At 38.0% G+C, this 19,490-nt stretch overlaps 1 long non-coding RNA gene across 2 annotated transcripts; it reads left to right on the forward strand.

Annotated features, from left to right (window-relative positions):
• Positions 1-380: 380 nt before the first annotated feature.
• On the forward strand, positions 381-18,507 carry LOC131280346 (uncharacterized). Of its 2 annotated transcripts, none has more exons than XR_009187828.1 (3): positions 381-584; positions 890-1,030; positions 16,948-18,507. It is a non-coding gene; the product is annotated as an uncharacterized lncRNA (long non-coding RNA). The 2 variants fall into 2 exon arrangements; XR_011650026.1 differs by lacking the exon at positions 16,948-18,507 and adding an exon at positions 9,701-10,245.
• The last annotated feature ends 983 nt before the right edge of the window (positions 18,508-19,490 follow it).

A 19,490-nucleotide genomic window follows, 5' to 3' on the forward strand; every position in this document is an offset into this window, starting at 1 on the left:
AACTCTGAGAAAGAAGTTGATTTATTTTGACCAGCCAGACTTGGCAGACTACTGTCCTAATAAAAACCAAGCCCCAAATAGAATTTTTGGGTCCCTTTTATACAGAGGAAATAAGAGTAGGGAGGCAAATGGTGCTTATATGCAAAAAGACTTTTTGTTAGTTTCTTCAAGTGTTTTATCTGAGTATTGGATTGGTTATTTCCCCCAGGTAAGCTTGAATTAATGTCTATCCCCCACATTCCAAGTCAGCATTTAGCACTAACCACCCACATTCCAGCTTACATCCTCCCTGAATATCCAAAGCCTACAGAGTTTGTACTTCTCAATTGGCTTTCTAGGCATATTTGGAAATGAAATAAGTTTGGATTTGTGCACAGGCTATATTACATCTGCTGCTTTCAGCCCTCCATTTATAAAGGACTCCAGCAAGAGGACCAATACCCACCCTAGACTCACTGAAGCAACCCAATCAAAGACCCCAAATTGAATCCAATTCAAGTTCTCAAGCCCACAGGAATGAATTAGCTCCAAGATGTGATCTTTCCTGGGCTCCACATGAAGTTTCAAAGTGCCCCAACATGAAGGTCAGTTTCTTTCTCTTGCCTAGTATTTTATTGTTGATTGGCTTTATATTAAAACTCTTATCTGACACTTGGAATTGGCTATATTTAATTGATCAAATTTTCCCAGTTCTTCATCTCATTCTAGCCCTGGATATTTGGTATAATTTTTAAGATTGTACTATTTGTGTAATTGTTTCACCCCAAGAAAAAAGATCCTTTCCTAGTTCCTTCTCTGGGAATATTGATCTGTTCTGTTTTTGTTTGTTTGTTTTTGTTGTTTATTTTTGTCTCTATAGTTTTTTACACACTCCTTTCATTGCCTCTAGCTGTTTTACATGATATGCAAAATCCTGGAGGATGGTCTCCTCAGAAAGGACTTCCGAAGACAGTATTTCTAGTCAAATGAGGACCAGAGACTCACAAAAAGGGCTAAGACCAGCCCCAACAAGCCCTGGAGAGAAGTACAGGTAAGATACCAAAAGCCTTTTTCACAACTTGGTGAAGCTTGAATTCCTGGCCTGCCAAAAATATGGCACCCTTTAGAAAACTGTTCCCTGCAGCCCTAAGGAGGTATTGTGCCTTTAAGCCTTAACTGCCTTCCTCCATGTCAGCAGGGGGGCTGAGTCAATGGCAGTGGCTGTCCTTGTCTCGGTTAGCTCAAACAGCAGCTCAGAACTGGAACTCAGTAATCAAAACTTGCTGATCAAAAGATATGCTCAACACCACCATTCTTGGGGTAGACTTCCATGTCCCTCTCCACCCACAACAGCCAGCCAGGGACTAGATCCTAAGATAGCCCATATCATGAATGGGGGAGGGGTGCCAGCTGTCACTGTAGAGTGAGCTACTCAGTATTTTTTTAACTTGATAAAAATTGTAATTAGATTGCATAGTGTTCTTTTTTTAACAAATCAATTTTATTTACACATATTAATAAAGCTTACAATTCATACAAAGTATAAAAACAATGGAATTTGGTATGATCACATAGTTGTGCATTCATCACTTCAATCATTATTGGAGCATTTCCATTATTTCAGTAATAATAAAAAACAAGAAAATTCCTCACCTCTCAACCTCTCTATGATTCCCCTGCTGTACATAGTTGCTATATCTGGCTACTCTTGCACAAATATTTATTATTTTATTAAGTTGCTCTTTTTTGAGATGTATTCACATACACTATGATCTATCCAAAGTGTATAATCAATGGCTTTTATTATAATCACAATGTTGTACATGCAGTTTTTAGCACAATTTCTCAACCTTTTCCATACACCATTCTCTGGATGCTGTATAATGCTCCTTTGGCCTACTGAGCTCCAGAACAGTTGTTACAGACAGTTTCTGACTCTTCACTAGCTCTTTTGGAAGAGAAGTGAGTCCTGAATCTCCCTGATCTGCCATCTTCCTGGAAATTCCCTTGCTAGTGTAAATATCTTTGGTATACATGGAACAAGATAACCTCATACACATCTTCCTGACCAAACATGGAGAAAAGTTTTATATATTTTCCCACATGGAAAATAAGCAATCCAATATGATCTAAAGTTAGGTTAAGATTAGATCCAGAAAACCACCTTGAATGTCTCTCTATTTGTATTTTTTTTACCCTTTAAGTGGGTCATATAAGCATCAGCACATTGCCATTTTACAAGAGTCCATTAGTCTGAGAAAGAAGAAAGCTTTCCTATTTAAATGATGTAACAATTCATGTATATTACTCCCAATTAAGTATGTTGAGTTTCCATTTAAAATATAACCTGAATATTGACTAAATCATGTTATATAAGTTTATCTGTATTGGGTAAAGAGATAATGCAGGCATTACACATGCAAGTGGGTTACTTGTCATTGAATCAATATCTAATTTAGTGATTTTCTTTGTTACATCAGTAAAAGTATCATTATTGGAGTCACTTTTAAGCTCTCTGTCTTTGAATATGGGAGTCCCATCTCAATTGACTGAATCTAACCTGATTGATTGGTTATATACAACCAATATATACAGCCAGTCTTGTATATATATCCAATTTTGGCCCTGTCTTATTACAGTTTTCTTGCAAAAAGAAGAGTTTATAATCACCACATTATAAGTTGTGAAAAGCTAGTTAAAGCTTCAAATAAAGTGTCCCAATGCCAAATACATTTAACTTATTGATCTGTAACAAGGGCTGACTAATTTTTAACAGGATACTAAATCTTTTTATTAAACATTTACCTCTTTTTTTGACCAATGATCACTTTTGCCTGAATGGAACATTATTTTAGGTCCATCTTTATCATCTAGATATTGGCAAACCCAGCAATCAGTTAAATTTATAATGCTAGAAACCCTATAAATAACTGGAGTTGAGATAGATCTAACTTTAGAGAAGTAGCAGTGATTAATAGCATTGCTTTTTAAATATTTAAAATCACTTAATAAGTTTTTTCTTTGTAAATCAATCAATAATATTGTACACCATGCTTTAAAAGTTAGGTAATCAAGACCACATTAATAATCCATAGGCATTTAGAATGAGATTCCATTTGCTCATAGTTTTGCATTGTAAGCAGCATAATCACTGCATAGATATACTCTGAATGTATATTAAATTATCTCATTTATACTAACTTCTTAGAAAGGATGTGTTCTGTTTAGCGCTAGTTGGAAGTATCATAAATTAAAAATTAATTAAGCTTTACTGTATTTGAGAATAGCTTTGGCTTAACTACCAATACCTTCAGCCATTTGTTTTATATTTACATACATATACATGGGTAAGTCATATGTGGATGTGTTTATTGTTTTTATGAAGTCTGTCTATAACAATCTACTGCTAGTAACAGACACACTATGTTGCTGTTTAAAATTGTCCCTCAGTTCTATTCTAAACCCATAGTTCAATTTATTTTATTGCCCTCAACCTGTCATAACCAGAAGCAAAACACTGGAACTTTAAATTAAAACTCAACTCCACTTATCTAAAGGTTTGTTTATTCATACTATTTTGCTGAAGGACTCATATGTATATATAAATCAATACATTAATCTGTGCAGTTTGACAGCAATATTAGAATCCTATGACCCTGTAATTCTTGAAGGAAGTGATGTATACTTTCTGGATAATTTAGAGAAATGTTGACCTTTCCAGCTATTTTTTAAAAAAATGAACAGTTCTTCCTTTTAACTAATATATGAATTAATCTTTCTGAATTCACTGGTTTCTGAAACTGGTCTTCAGCAAAGGTCTGATATCTAGGCAATTAATAGAGACTGTGTAACCCTCTAAGAAGACACTTCAAAGTGAATTAAACTTTTTCACTTGAGAGAAACAAACAATTCCTACCAAACCCCAAAAATGTATGTCACATTGGACCTCCCAGGACAATTCCACATTTTACTACAGAGCTTAAAAAAGTTGTATTGGCTCTTCTGAAAGACTCTCAATTGACAACATCATCACCACCTATACCTGGAGAAAAAGTGGTCCATTTTTTACTTCAGTAGCAGAGAATGTAACTACCAATTTCTATTTATCTGTAAAGAATATTTTTAAAAGATTTTTTTCTCTCCCCTTCCTGTCCCCTGCCCCCAGTCATTTGTTCTCTGTATCCACTTGCTGCGTGTTCTTGTTTTTGTCGACTTCTGTTGTCAGCAGCATAGGAATCTGTGTCTCTTTTTGTTGCATCATCTAGCTGCATTAGCTTTCCATGTGTGGTGCCATCCCTGGGCAGGCTGCACTTTCTTTCATGCTGGGTAGCTCTCCTTACGGGGCACACTCCTTGCACTCCTTGAGCACATCAGCACTGCACATGGGCCAGCTCCGCACAGGTCAAGGAGGCCCAGGGTTTGAACTGTGGACCTCCCATGTGGTAGACGGACACCCTAACCACTGGGCCAAGTCTGCTTCCCTGTAAAGAATATTTTAAGAGACTCTGAAAGAGCAGAGTAACTAAGGATGAAAAGATTTAAGAGTATCTAAAATTTAAATAATAAATCTTTCTCACAAAATTTATCTCCTTAAAAGAAAGGTACTAAAGAACTTATATGTGAATATCCTACTTATATTTTGAAAAATCAGATATTTTTAAGTGAAGGTGGAAATGAATTAAAATATGAAGGATAGAATTAAATAACCAGCTATATAGCCAATTCAAATTACATTAAAACCCAAATATGAACTATAAACAGAAGTGAAATTTTCCTAAAATGAAGTGAATATTCACTAAACCCCATCCCCTCCCCAAGTAGGTAAATTACATTAAGGAGAAGAATTCTACATGGACTGAGATACTTTTACACTTCAATATGTATAAAAACATAAAAATAAATTTAATGTTGCTAAAATAACTGTCTGAGATTTTAGGGTTACATAGTTAGAAATATATAATTCTACTCTTACAAACAAGTCAACTAGGAGAAATAAGTTAGCATAATAATTTGAACTAGCTGCCTACATATTGAACAGGCCTTATTTTATTTTTTGTTTTTGTTTTTTAGCTTTTTTGAATATGTAAAACATATGATATGTCCTTTTTTATCATGGATGATACAGTCAATTTTAGGTCACAAGGTTCAATGGCACAAAGATGGAAACTAGATTCCATGCATTTTTCTTTATCTTGTGTTTCATTCCTCTCAAACTCTCTGACAGCTTTATTTAATTTTTTTTTAATTTTTAAAGAAGCTTTAGATTATATAAATGTTTAATAAAAAATAAAGGGGATTCCCATATTCCCCAACCCCTCACCCTAACCCTCCCACACTTTCTGACATTGACTTCTTTCATTAGTGTGGTAAATTTGCTACAATTGATGAACACATATTGAAGCATTGTTATTAACAATGTACTGTCGTTTCTATTATAGCTTACACTCTGCCTTACCCAATTTTGGTTATGACCAAATGTAATGGTCTGTACCTATCATTGCAATGTCATGCAGGACAATTCCAGTGCCCCAAATGTCCCTATATTATACCTATTCTTCCCTCTCCCTCACCTCAGAACCTCTGGTGGCCACTACCTTTACATCAATGATAAAAGTTCTTCCATTGCTAGAATAATATTAAGTCTACAATAGAATAATACTAAGTCTATTTTAGTCCATTGTTCACTCCCCAGTCTTGAGAATTTCAGGATGGTGATCCCACTGCTTCTACTTGAGAGGGGGCTTAAATCCCAATGGGCAGATCGCTGACATCTTCTTGACTGGTATAAATGTTGCTACTAGAAGTTGATGGCTGAGAATAGCCCTCATTTTCTTGTGATTGGGAGGCTTGTGTGATTTTATTATTTTCCTCTATGTCATTTTTCTGAAATCAGGAACATTAAAGCCCTCTTCTACATATGTTGAGTTTTCTAGTATGGCTTTCCCAGGTATTTTCCCTTTATTATTTCCTTTATCTTCAGGAAGTCAATTCTCACATCTGTTGTAATGCATTTCCACAAGGGGAGGATACATTCCATTGCATGAAGTACATTTCCCACAGAGAGCCAAGGAAATTTCAGGATCTTCTTCAGATGAGTCTGTATCACTTTCTCCTGCTTGATATACAGTAACTTGATAAACCTGATCATCTTCATATGAGAGTTCTTGTCCTTCTTCACTAATCTTCTGAATCAAGAGATTCAACTTCAAATTATACACTGAATTGATCTGAAACTGAATCGTGATTCAACCAATCACCAGAATGTTCACTTAAACCAGTATCAAGATCCAGATTTGATAGTCTCCATTGATTCACTCCTACAGAATCTTTTACACCATATCTTCCTTATTATACATAGAGCAAGACTTTCATCAGAGGAAAAGTAAATTCTAGCAAATTTGTGGTGCTTTCTGTTGTCCACCAGCTAAGTCTTCTGAATTTTCTGTTTCACTTACTCTCCTTTTAGATGAAGGTCTAAAAATCAAATTTGAGGATGAAGGTTTCTCCTCCTACACCTCTTGCACAAGGTCCCTTTGATGGCTGCCATCTTTTTTTTTTTTAAGATTTATTTTATTTATTTCTCTCCCGTTCCCCCTCCCCTGCCCCAGTTGTCTGTTCTCTGTGTCCATTTGCTGTATGTTCTTTGTCCACTTCTGTTGTTGTCAGCGGCATGGGAATCTGTGTCTTTTTTTTGTTGCATCATCTTGTGTCAGCTCTCCGTGCACGTGGCACCCTTACTGGGCAGGGTGAACTTTCTTTCACACTGGGCAGCTCTCCTTAAGGGGTGCACTCATTGTGCATGGGGCTCCCCTAGCGGGGGGCACCCCTGTGTGGGGCAGCTCTCCTTGTGTGCATGAGCACTGCACATGGGCCAGCTCCACATGTGTCAAGGAGGCCCAGGGTTTGAACTGTGGACCTCCCATTTGGTAGACAGACACCCTATTCACTGGGCCAAATCCGCTTCCTGATGGTTGCCATCTTGAAGGTGACACCTGTTTTCACTTAGAGATGCACCTGAACCTGATGGTTCCTGCTGGTTGACTACTACCAAGTTTCTGTAGACATTTTCCTGTGTTCTTTCACAGAGGAGCTTGGCACTACAAAAACTCCCCTAGAAGATAATTCGAACAATATACAATATATTGTTGTTTCTCATCACTTGGTCATAATATAGTGGCCAAGATAAAATATAATGTCTTTCATTGTGTGTCTTTTTTGTGCACAAACAGACTTTAGCAACTTCAGTAATGATTGTTTTGTTCTAACCAGGGTCTCTGGTTCTGAAACACGAATCTGTGAGGTGCTCATAGCATATCAGTAGCTAGATAATTGTTGGTATTGCACATTTGCCATGCAGGGTTTTTCATGCCTACGGTGGGATCTTTTGAGGCTCCCCAGTTCTGTTTATGGGGCACATGGAAGCCTTCATGTCAATTTCACACCACGATTGTATTCCAACACATTAGGTTGGAAGTAGGCGATTCCTTGAGGCAAAAGCATCATATACTGAGTCAGAGGTTCTGACCAGAAAAAGGCTCAGCTTCTTGCTCCATCCCCCTTCCAGTCACACAGGGCAACACAAGCCCCAAACAAAAGGAACAAAGGTTGCTAATAGCCATGGTCCCCCTTCTTCCTATCTGTCCTCTTGATAGTGGGAGGCCACTGGGGCTGGGAAGCTAAGTGTGGAGGCCCCCCCAACTTCTTGAGAGCCCATATGAATCAGATCATTCTGCCTTGATGCCTTGAGAGACATGCTTGTTGCTTTTGCTAACTAAAAGGGAAGAAGATTAGAGCTCTTCTATTTTACTTAAGTTCTTAGATGCTCTTATCTTTTTAAACAAAAGAAGAAGCATTTGGAAATGTACACACACATCTTGTCTATTTTCTTGTATGTAGCCAGAAATGAAGCAGTTGCTTACAGATAATAAAATGTTTCTCAGTTTTACTATTGTGTGGTTAGACTGGTAAGAGGATGTGTCTGTCCCCTTGAAGCTGGCACATGGTCTGTATGAATGCCCAGAGCCTGGAGAAGCCCTGGGCTTCCACCCAGCTCTTCAGAGTGACAGTGGCCCTCCATCCTGCCATCCTCCCCAGCCCAAGGCTGTGCTACTTATATGTCACCAGGTCCTTGTCTGGTCAGCACCAATGTGAAACACCCTTCTCCATTCTAAAAGATTCTAGAAAGGAATCTTCTGGCTCTTTTAATACTATTATTATGTAGCAAAAGTTTTCTCTTCCTTTCTAGCATGGTATTTTTTGTTTGGGTTTTGTTTTTGTGCTGAAATGACAATTCTCTTTCTTGTTCAGTCAGCCTCACATCTGTTCTATATAATACACCATGGCCAGACTCAGTACAGGCTCAGCACACCAGTGTCTTCCCAGCTCATGGCCATGATAAAACAGCCCACTTCCCTAATTGGCTAACCAACCTTGTGGGTTTAAATTATGTGACACTGACAATTTTCACAAATTGAGTACATTCAGTTGTTCATATGACCCTCCTGGTATTCACGATATATGTAGGTTCACAACATAAGATGATACATTATCAATATGATACCTAAATCATAGACTGCATATGTAATCATTTATAACAATGTAACTTCATCAAGAACTTCCCTCTGAAAGTTCTTTTTTCCAGATTTGTGCTAACATGGGGGTCAGGGACTAATTCCACAGGCATCATGTAGACATCAGACAAGGTTGTTTTCAAGCACCATTTTTTAAAAGAAAATATTTATTTTGCCCCATAATGATAGCAATGTATGTAATCTCTGTCACAAATCTCAGCCCAAGTCTAAATATTTTTAAGGTGCTATGAACTTAGGGCAGCACTGGGCAGCTTAGCACTTGCTGAAATGTGTTCAGTGTTCAATTATATTTGTGCATATTTCTTTACTGTACAAGGAAAACAACATTTAATTTTCTAAATATCCAGAGAAAGTAATGTAAAACAATGTTTTACTGAGAAATAAGAAAATTTTCTTATTGTTTTTCAGGGGGTTAGGATTATTTTCTTTGCTCTATTTATTTTAAAAGTTCTTTTGCATTCTCCTTTTCATATATTTCCTTCATTTTACCAAAAGCTGTCCTTTATTCTTCAACCTTGATCTTTTTGTCTTCTAAAAATGCCATATTTGCTTAATGAAACCTCAGGGAAATGATAATGCCTCACACACACTGGATGTGTCATTTGTCTTTATTTTATTTGGTCATTAAATTTTTGTTTGGGGGAAGAGACATGCATGTCAACTATATGACATATTCCACTTACTAGCTGCCCTCTCCACAAGTATGGCTGAAACATTTCTATAATTGTACAGAAGATGCAAAGGAGTACATAGCTTCATTTATATCACAAAATCAAAGATTGGGTTATTTTTCTTTTAATGTTTACAACCTATTTTCTCCATTTAAGTAGTGCTGCTTCAAGAACTATGTGGTATTACAGATAAAGTTGGAGATTAGTTTGAGGAACATTTATTGCTATACTCCTTGTCAATCCCCCACTGATTGAAAGAAAAATTGTTCCAGATAGCTTATCTTATCTTAGGATGAGGTCTTAGTTGGTATTTAAGAAAACCAGTTCATTCTTAGCTTTAAGCTTTCAATTTTAAGAATAAATGCATACTGCAGGAATTTAGAAACTTAAATGTGTGCTTAACTTATTGCAGTCATAGTTTCCTCATAAATTCTTTACCATCTATTTCATGTGCATTAGAAATAACAAGCTGGGCTCCAGTCTTGTGAAGCTGCTGCTGGTTAAAGCAGGATGTGCAGATGCTACCAAGTGTGGCATCTGGAACCCACACTGTCATGAAGCCCGAGTCAGGGGAAAGGACCTGAAATAAAATCATCACCTTCGTGAACATGAGAACCTTTACTTGGCCTTATAAGGTGGGAAGGGAAAGCTAATATTAAAAATCAGCCTTGGGGAAACGGACTTTGGCCCAGTGGTTAGGGCGTCCGTCTACCACATGGGAGGTCCGCCGTTCAAGCCCCGGGCCTCCTTGACCCGTGTGGAGCTGGCCCATGCGCAGTGCTGATGTGCGTAAGGAGTGCTGTGCCACACAGGGGTGTGTCCCCCGCATAGGGGAGCCCCACGCGCAAGGAGTGCACCCAAAAGGAGAGCCGCCCAGCGTGAAGGAGGGAGCAGCCTGCCAAGGAATGGCGCCGCCCACACTTCCCGTGCCACTGACGACAACAGAAGTGGACAAAGAAACAAGACGCAGCAAAAAGACACAGAAAACTGACAACCGGGGAGGGGAGGGGAATTAAAATAAATAAAAATCTTTAAAAAAAAAAATCAGCCTTGAAGGGTGGGTGCAACACCATTTGCTTTGTTAGGTGGTTTGGTGAACATTTTTGCATGTGGGTCTTTCTCTTTTTACAGAGTAGATCGAGGTCCAGCCAAGTTGACTATAAAGGAAGTCAGATATCTCATTAAATTGCTATAAATTAGGAATGTCCCATTGGAGATCGCATCCACCCTACATTATTCAGAGCAGCAGCAGCTGTTTGCTGAGGGAGAAGGTTCTGTGGTGTCCTCATCACCTGCCACCTTGAGATGCTGCTGCCTGCTCCTCTTTGGACAAAACTGCCACATCCAGCCCTTCCATTCCTCCCCAGTGTGCTTTGCTTTTAGAGTGGAAATTCACAGAATGAATTCCAGCCCTTCATTTGCATGATTGTGGCATTGTCTGAGCCTCAACTTCAGGGTCACAGTGGTCGGGAGGCACTGGTGGCTGTCCTGAGTGCAGCGGCCCTCACTGAGCACCTGCCATCCAGTCTTCAGTCCATGATAAGTGTTGCTGCTGGGGAACCAGAGCTGAGTCTAAGCACTTCACTCATCACACTGCATAGGACAGACACAGGATTTGAGTCCACATCTGGGAGCCCAGTGTCTGGAATTTCCCTTCCTGGGTGTTTCTCAGTCAGCTAATTAAAGTATTTAGAGCAAGCATGCCTATTTTAAATAAGCAGCATTTCTAATATTCATTGTGCTGTTCAAGTATACATAGTATTAAATATAGTCCTTTGAGAAACATGTATCTGCTGTTCACATCTTATTACAGCTACTTAAAAAGATAATCAGCTGTGCCAAAAATAGGGTGTATTTGCTTTCACTTATTTTCTTAGAAGTTTAGGTATTGTTTGTTTAGTTTTTTAGTCAACAGTGTATTCAAATCAAGTTCTGGAAATAGAAAATTACTGCCTTATATTGCCTAATATAAAGGCATTCCATGAAGTTTGAAACAAGCTAAAAGGACACTGAAGTTCTTCTTCCTTATAAAACTTCAATAATTTTCCTGATGAAATTAAAGAGTGTGGTTGAAGACAGTTGTTCATCCAACTTTTTCATTCTGGGGAAATGTGGTCTCTTCCCTTTTACACTTTTAGAAAAAGGGTCATATTTAAGTAGGTTGCTAAAGTTGTGGCTGTGGTTAGGAGACACCAGTGCATGAGCCTGCCTGTCTGCCTGCAATAAACATAGCCTTGTTCCTTTCTGAGTGATTTAAACTACACAGAAGTCCATTAGAAGGCTCCCTGGAGCCATTGGGCTTCTGTCTTCTCTTCTAAAACTGCTGAGCTCATGACCCTGTATAAATAGCCCTTATTTTGTTTGTCACTGACATAAAGGAGGTTGAATGGGAGGCTGGGTCATGACAAGACTGGGAATCTTAGGGCACAGAATATACAGAGAGCTTTGTGGTGATCATGGCGTTTGTATGTCAGGGGCACTGTGGACCTCTGTTTGGGCAAGAGGTTCCTGGGAACCTGAGTCCTGCACCCTTTCTCCCATCACTTCCACCTGCACACACATATGTGGCTCAGTGACACCCTGCAAGTGGGGTCTGGGGTTGGTGTGCTGCTCTGCCAGCTACTTCAGGGGTAACTCCTCTCCTGTCTACCTCTCCTTCGAACAGAGAACCTGCAGCTTTGGAGGATTTGACCTGACAAACCATTCTCTGCACATGGGCAGTAGTAATGCCTCCCCAGTGGTGAGTGCAGTCAGAAGGAGACCAGCAGTTTATACTGGAGGGATGTGGTTGGCAAGGGCTCAAGCTGGGTGCTTAGAGAATAGAGGCCCTGTGAGCAGGTGGCCCTCTATGGCCCTCAGGCTCTTCCCTGCTCCATGGGGGTAAGTGAGAGCTCCCCCAGCCTGGTCTTCTCCCTGAAGGCAGCCAGTTCCCCAGGGGCTTTTATCACTCTCTTCACACAGTGGATCCAGGGGTCTTTGGTTTGTGCAGAGAACACCAAATGGAGCATGGCTGAATGGAGAATATTTCCCACCAAGCCTCTGGGCTCCTGTGGCCTCTCTGCTACCTTCATGGGCCAGTCCCCACTCACAGGGGGTTCTGCTTCTGGACCTCAGCCCCAGAGGCTGCCGGGGTGCCCAGCTTGCTCCCTAAAGGCCCCTCTCTCAGGGCCCAAGGGTTTAGGTGAGTTTTCTGTGCAGCTTTGGAAAAACATGCATTTTGTCATGAAACTGAAATTTAGATTGCCTGCTTTATATTTGTTAGCATCGTATGTGACACAAGAAGGGTTTGAGAAATTTCTGGGAGAAAAACTTTTATTTGGATGTCAAATTTTATTCCTTTGTAAACCCATAATTTTATGTAGTGATGCTTTTAAAAAATGAAAGTATGATTTTTTTTTCTTTTCTCAGAAGAAAGTTTTTTTTTTAAGCAAAACAAAATGAGTGCTGACCACAGTCTGCCTTTTCAGACTAGGGAATTCAAACCTAGAGGAGCCAATACCCTTGGTCACCTGATGCTGGCTTTGCTGACTTGCCTTTTGTTCTCCTGGGAAGGGTTACCTGGATATTAGTCCATGTAAACCACTGTTGGACTGATGAAGTGCAGTCCCCTTTGGATTTTTGTTGTTTTTATTGTCTGTTTGAGGTACCAAGGCCAGGGTTTGAACCAGAGACCTCATATGTGGGAAGCTGGAGCTCAAACATTGAGCCACATAGGCTTCCCTGAATTGATTATTTCTTTTGTTTTTCTTGTTGTTTTTCTAAAATTTTAGGAGGCATGAGGCAACTGAATCCAGGATCTCCAATGTGAGAAGGGGACACTCGACCACTTGAGTCACATCTGCTCCTAATAATGTTATTTTAACAAGGGTTAATCTTGATGACTAGAGAAAGTATGGAAAATAGGTTTTTGAGGAAGATAACAAAAGTGTAAAAACAAAATTGTAAATATAGATAAAAGCACAAGGGTGTCAATTAAACAAGGGAATTTTGGTATAATGAAAAAATTTATTTTGATACATCTTTGCCTTGTCCCAACTTAGTCATAAATTCACATTTTGAGCAACCACCTGAGTTAACCCTTCCCTGGGTATAACCACAACTAGCAACACCTGCACCTTCACAGGTATGGATGATAAGAGCTTCTATGATCACCCTGTGCCACTTATTTTCAATTGCTCCTTGTCACTGCAGCTCTTTCCTGCTGCATAATTTATTTGCAAGGCATTAATTTCCATATGGCTTGGATGATAAGCTGCTCTCAGCTTCTCCACATGGCCTTAGTTACATCTGCTTTTTGTACCATATATTGTGAAACTGCCAGGCCCACGGTCCATTGGATTCTTCCCATCGGGGTCACAGTAAAGTAAAGAGCCTGGAATAAACATGTGCTCCAACCTGCCCTTCCATGAGCCCTCACAGGAACCTAGATTAGGTAAGCTGGGGCCCTCCCAAGATTCTTCATTCTCCCCCTCCAAATTCTTCGATGTTATGAACCTCTCATTTCATGCAATCTTGCTGGGTATCTGTGTTTTTACCTTATCACCCAAAAAACTTCCCCATAACCTGCAAAACACTTGGCTGAATGGGTTCTTGTTCCATGATCTTGGCAGTACCTGTCCACATTAGATACACACACAGTGTCAACTGCTTCTGCATTATTTTGGTTAATTTTAATTTTGGATCATATACCATTTCATATACCCACCTTGGAAGTGGCACCAGTTTTAGCTGCATGTGTTGTACCCAAGTCTCATTTCCTTCTAATTTGACAGCTATATGTGAAGTTATTAAAACCTGATAAGTTTATTTTGAGTAGGCCAGAGATTGGTTTTTCATTGTTTTCTTTTCCAGAATATAATGTCATCAGTTTGCAGGTGGTGGAATGTTGTCTTTAGGTGGTAGAGGGTTAGTAAATCTTCAGTAACTTAAAAAAAAAAATCCCTGAGGATATTCCATTGATTTCCTACAATACTGAAAAAACCTCACTTCACTATCATTGGATCCTGTTTTACTTAACCAAGTCTGATGAAAACAATATTTCCCCAAATGAGCTGGCTTTTCCAAAGGGGGTTTATTGACTTGCAAGCTTCTGTTGTGAGGCTGAGAAAAGAGTCCAAATCAAGACATCCTCTGGCAATGCTCTCTCCTCAAAGATCAGCTGTGGGTGATCCTGGACTCCTGTCATATGGGAAGGTACATGGTGGCATCCATCAGTCTCTGCTTTCTCCTCTGAACTCTGTTGCTTTCAGTTTCTGGTTTCTCTCTCAGCTTCTGAGCATTTCACTCTGAGCACCTGCATCTGTCTCTTTCCATATGGACTCTAGTAAGAGGATTAAGTCCCACCCTGGGGCATGCCTTACAGAAGTAATCTAATCAAAGAGTCCCATTTACAATAGGTCCACTCCCACAGGAATGGATTTGCTCTAAGGACATGATTCTCTGGGATCTGTCCAGCATCAAACTGTTACAGATCCTCTCTAGTGAACTGTTCCCCATACATGGGCTGCCCTATAATTACCTCTTGTGGGATCAGTGGTGTTTGCCTGATGGCATAGACCTCAGTGCCATGAGGATCAAAGGGAATGTTTTGGCCAAGACAGCACCAGTGAGTCAATATTTAAACTTTAATTTAAATATCTCATGGATTTATTCTACCTTACCATAGATGTTGGATGGTATGGGCAATGGGTGATTTGCTGGATAGGAACCACTTGACACAAACTTTAAATATATATATATATATATATTTTAAAAAAGATACTTAGATTACATAAATGTATATTGATACACTTTTTTTATAATCTTTCCAGTGAAGTGAGTTTGAAGCTTGCTTGAGAGTTCAAAGGGTACTCCCTGCTTTGGAAAACCATTTTCCTTTTTTCCCCTACAGTTAAAGCATTCTTATTTTGACAAGAGAATGCCTCAACCCATTCTTACTCCCTGTAAGTCATAAACTATATATAATTATAATCCACTGAAAGAACTGGCTGGTAAAGCCCTTCAGCTGATGTTCAAATAGTCCAGTTGTGGCAGTTAAGTTTATGGAGATATAAACATTAATAAATTTTGCCTAGATGATGAGCCTGTCATGTATGAATCTGATTACAGATTTTTTAAAGTACCTTATCAAAACTGCCCACCAATATATTTTCTTGTCCTTCTTCATTTTTTGCATTCTGTAATGGGTAATTTCATGGAGTGCTCACGTGTAGTTCCTTCTAGGGACTCTAGGGCAACAGGGCACTATGCAGCACTTCCTAGATTCCATTCCCAGAATTTAATTGGTAACCCTGCTGACTCTATTTTTCTTTTTCAAATACAGAAACATTTTCCTAACTGTGAGCTAACACATTTGGAGAGGACTTATGAAGGACATTATACAAGGAAAATGTTCTGTTGTCTCCACATATTGTTGAGCTGCGAGGTTGACATTTTTCTTATCTTCTCACTAAGTTTTGTGAGTGTGTGCTTCCATTTTTATCACAGCATTTTTTCTTTGTTTTACCTTTTCCTTAGGTGATAGAAATACATCTATTATTTTAGATATTTACCATTTTTTACTAGGTTCCTAATGACTTCAGGAAGTCCATTTGTTTTCATAAACTTCCAAAATCATTAATTACTCCAAATGCATAATTATGGTCAGTATAAATATTAAGTGATTTTCTTTTAGCTAAATGACTGCCTCTATTTAAAAGTTTTACCACAGCTCACTAGGGCATGGTGAGGCCAGGGGCTTGCTGACCAGTAATTGCTTCTACTGTAGTGGTTACTTCATAGTCTGCCTCATAATTATCTGTTTCTGTTTTATGGTAAGACACATCTAAAAATATGATCTAAGCCAGGTTTATCAAGGATTTTTTTTTGTTGTTTGTTTTGTTTTGTTTTTGTTTGTGTGTGTTTTGTTTTGCTTTGCTTTGTTTTTGGTAAATCTGGTCCTGGGGATAATAACTGAGAAACAGGAACCTCACAATCTTGAGAATCATCTTTTTCAGGCATGGGCAACAGAGTACTGGATTTAAAGTATCACATTAGAGGATTTGGATATTTTAAGGAGAGAGCAGTATGATTTCAAAAAAAGTCGGTCTGTGAGTTGACAAATGCTGGATTTTTCTTGAGATTAGAAACCAGCAAATCATGAGCTCTAGTAACTGAAAGGTATGCCCCCTGACCAAGTCAGCTGACACCTCATGTAATTTGCAACCACAGCTAATATTCTTTCATGGATCAGTATGGTGTAACTACTGCATCCAATTACAGACTGGAATATTCCATAGCTTTTTCCCTGTTGGAAACTGAGGCACAGTGGTCTTGCAAGGAGAGACATGCTGTTTCCATGGCTATGCTTGCAACCTAAGGAATGCAGTAATTAAGAGTTCTGGGCAAACAGGATGAAGCTGTTAAAGGCTGAAAGAAAAGATGAGAACATAGTTTTTGTAGTAAATAGACCACTTAGACTGTACCTTGAGATAAGATTTTTTGAATTCCTTAGATTATGAGTAATACTGATAGTTAACTGCATTTTGCTGCTTGTTCTCACATAGACTGGGGTATATATAGCGCCCCTTGTAAAAAAATAAAGTTGTCTGATCCCAGCTCTCTCTCTTTCTTCCTCTTTCTTTCATTCTTCTTTTTCTCTTTCTTTCATTCCTGATACCCTTCGGGCCCAAATCTCCAACAAATGGCACCCAATGTGGGGCCCAAAGAAGTGAGTCTTCCAAAACAGTATTGGGAACCACAGAAAGGACTCCTACAAGGGTCATGAATGGCATCCAAAGCAGTGTGACTGGGAGTCTTCTTTTAGGTAAGTAATATTTTCATTAGGTCATCAGGGTAATAGTTAAAATGGGAAGTGTGGAAGAATATTTGCAAGTGTTAAAAACTTTGCTAGTGGGGTGCCTGTAAAAAGTTGTGAGTTAATAAAATTGTTTGCTTTAATACAAAAGCATTGTGGTTGGTTTCAGCTTCAGGGGCATAATGTTTTAAATTCAAACAGTGGAGATGTGTAATGAAAGCTTTATAGAGAGCATATCAAAGAGGGGAATCCATTCCTTTTATCTGTGTGAGCTTTGTACCAGCAAATTACTGCCACCTTAGATCCTTTACAATCAGAGGAAGATGACAAAGAAGAAATTACTATATTTTCAAAACCCATAGACAAACAGAAAGTGGGGGACAATTTGAAAGAACTAAATCCTGAGCCAAAAGGCAGAGGAAAGTCTCCTGGCTTTATGACTAATCCTTTTATAGATAAGAAAATAACTGTCTGCTCTAATGAAATATCCAATCTCCATATATCATCCAGATGCTTATTCTAGCTTATATCCAGTTCAGCCTACTGTGCCTATTGAGCCACCACTTATGGCTGCCCTGACATTAGCACCTGGAATCTTTTCAGATATGTCAGATGCTTTACCCTATGTTAAAAAGATATTTGTTTCCAACCCCACTCCTCAAACACCCTTGATGTGCTGTTTATTGCAAGGATCTCAACAAGGGTATCTGGAGGTCATGCGATTCTTATCAGCTTTTCTGGTTATATCACAACCAACTCCATCAGATGCTAATAATCCTCAGGAAGGTACTGAGTTCCATCATGAACCAATACCTTTTAAACTATTGAAAGATTTAAAACAGGTAAAAATACTAAATAAAGTTCTTGTTAGTGAAATCAGGCTTGTAAGAAAACTCTCTGTTAAAGTGTTAACTATGATAAGGAAATTATTCTGGCAGCAACTCTGTAAACCCCCTGCTGCCTACATAATAATGTAATTGTGGGCTAGTGTTAGTTAATAGAATTAAACTGCTGGAAAAGGAGATAAACAGCAACATTGGTGTTCTGTTTTGTTTCCATGCTAATTCTGATTGGGCCTATTTAACCAAAGTAATAAAACAATACAAAATTTTTATCAAGGTGTTAAAAGGAATTTTTGGTTTTAAATCAAAAGTTTACTCCTGAACTTCAAGTCTCAGTATAGTCTTACAGAGTAGTAATCCAAAAAATGTGTGTTCTAAATGGCTAAATAAGAGCTTAATTACATTTATGCTGCTCAAGTTATCTTAACTGATTGCTGATAATAAAAATGTTTCCAAGCACATGCTTGAATGTTACAGGCAACATGGATTCCAGAAAAAATCTTAAAAACAGTAAAATCTAAGATGTGATATGATGGAGAACTTAAAAACAGCTATACCAAAAAAGTAAGAAAGTAAGAATTATGAGTCAATTGTAAACTGTATGTTTCTGTAAATGTGTTGTAATTGTTTTGTGTTTGTCTGTTTGTTCAATGTCAGTGTATATTTTGATACCTCCAGATGGTGATATAAATTAATAAATAAAAATTTCAAAAAGAGATCTATTCAAATGGCCAAAAATTAAATAAATGTTTATATTAATACTTAAGTTTAAATGTTAATGGCATCTCTACAATGATAAAAATTGTAAGTCTTAATGAAATTACTGTCTCTTCATAAAAAATGGTTCTTGCCTAAATTGAAATGAATAGTTTATTTTTGTTCACAAAATAAAGGATGTAAAACTTGAATAAATATTTTGAAAGGTAAAATTTTGTAGAAGTGCTAACTAAAGTTAATATGTTTGTTTAAAAAGTGTATTTTGTCCTAAAATAAGACAACTGGTCTTCATAAAATCAGAAAGAACATATGCAGAATGGAACTTGAATGCATGTGGTAAGTTATAAAGGGTATTGTAGTAACTTTGGGTAAGGAAATGTGTTCTGTGAAGGTAAAATTTGTCTTAAAATAATATAATTATAGTCTATATAGTTATAAATAATTATAAGAAGTTTAACAAAGCATTGTTTAAATTAAGGTATTTAAATGGATAATTCCAAATAGTCATTATTAAACAAAACCTGAATTGATAATAATAAAAGGTAATTTTATAACAAGAAAACTTGTTGGCAGCCAGCCTCTCCTGTCAACTTGGTTCTAAAAGACTATTTCTGGTATTACATGCTACTAAGTATTTAAAATGAAGAAAAGTTCATTATTTTAACAAGTTTGTTTAGTGTTGATTATAATTATATTTTGGAAAAAGTTTGCTGGAAAACAGTTTCCAAAATTGTTTTGGTAACTTATGTATCTGGGATATATGGAATGTGTTTTTATTGTTAAGGAAACAGGAGATGGTTTTTTCCTAAGATAAAATGATTGATTATTAAGAAAGAGTAAAATGTGTAACAAAACCTGAATGAATACAGAAAGTGTAGAAGGTTCATGGAAAAGA

The sequence above is a fragment of the Dasypus novemcinctus genome, chromosome 11 (assembly GCF_030445035.2).
Source record: "Dasypus novemcinctus isolate mDasNov1 chromosome 11, mDasNov1.1.hap2, whole genome shotgun sequence".
Taxonomy (NCBI): Eukaryota; Metazoa; Chordata; class Mammalia; order Cingulata; family Dasypodidae; genus Dasypus; species Dasypus novemcinctus.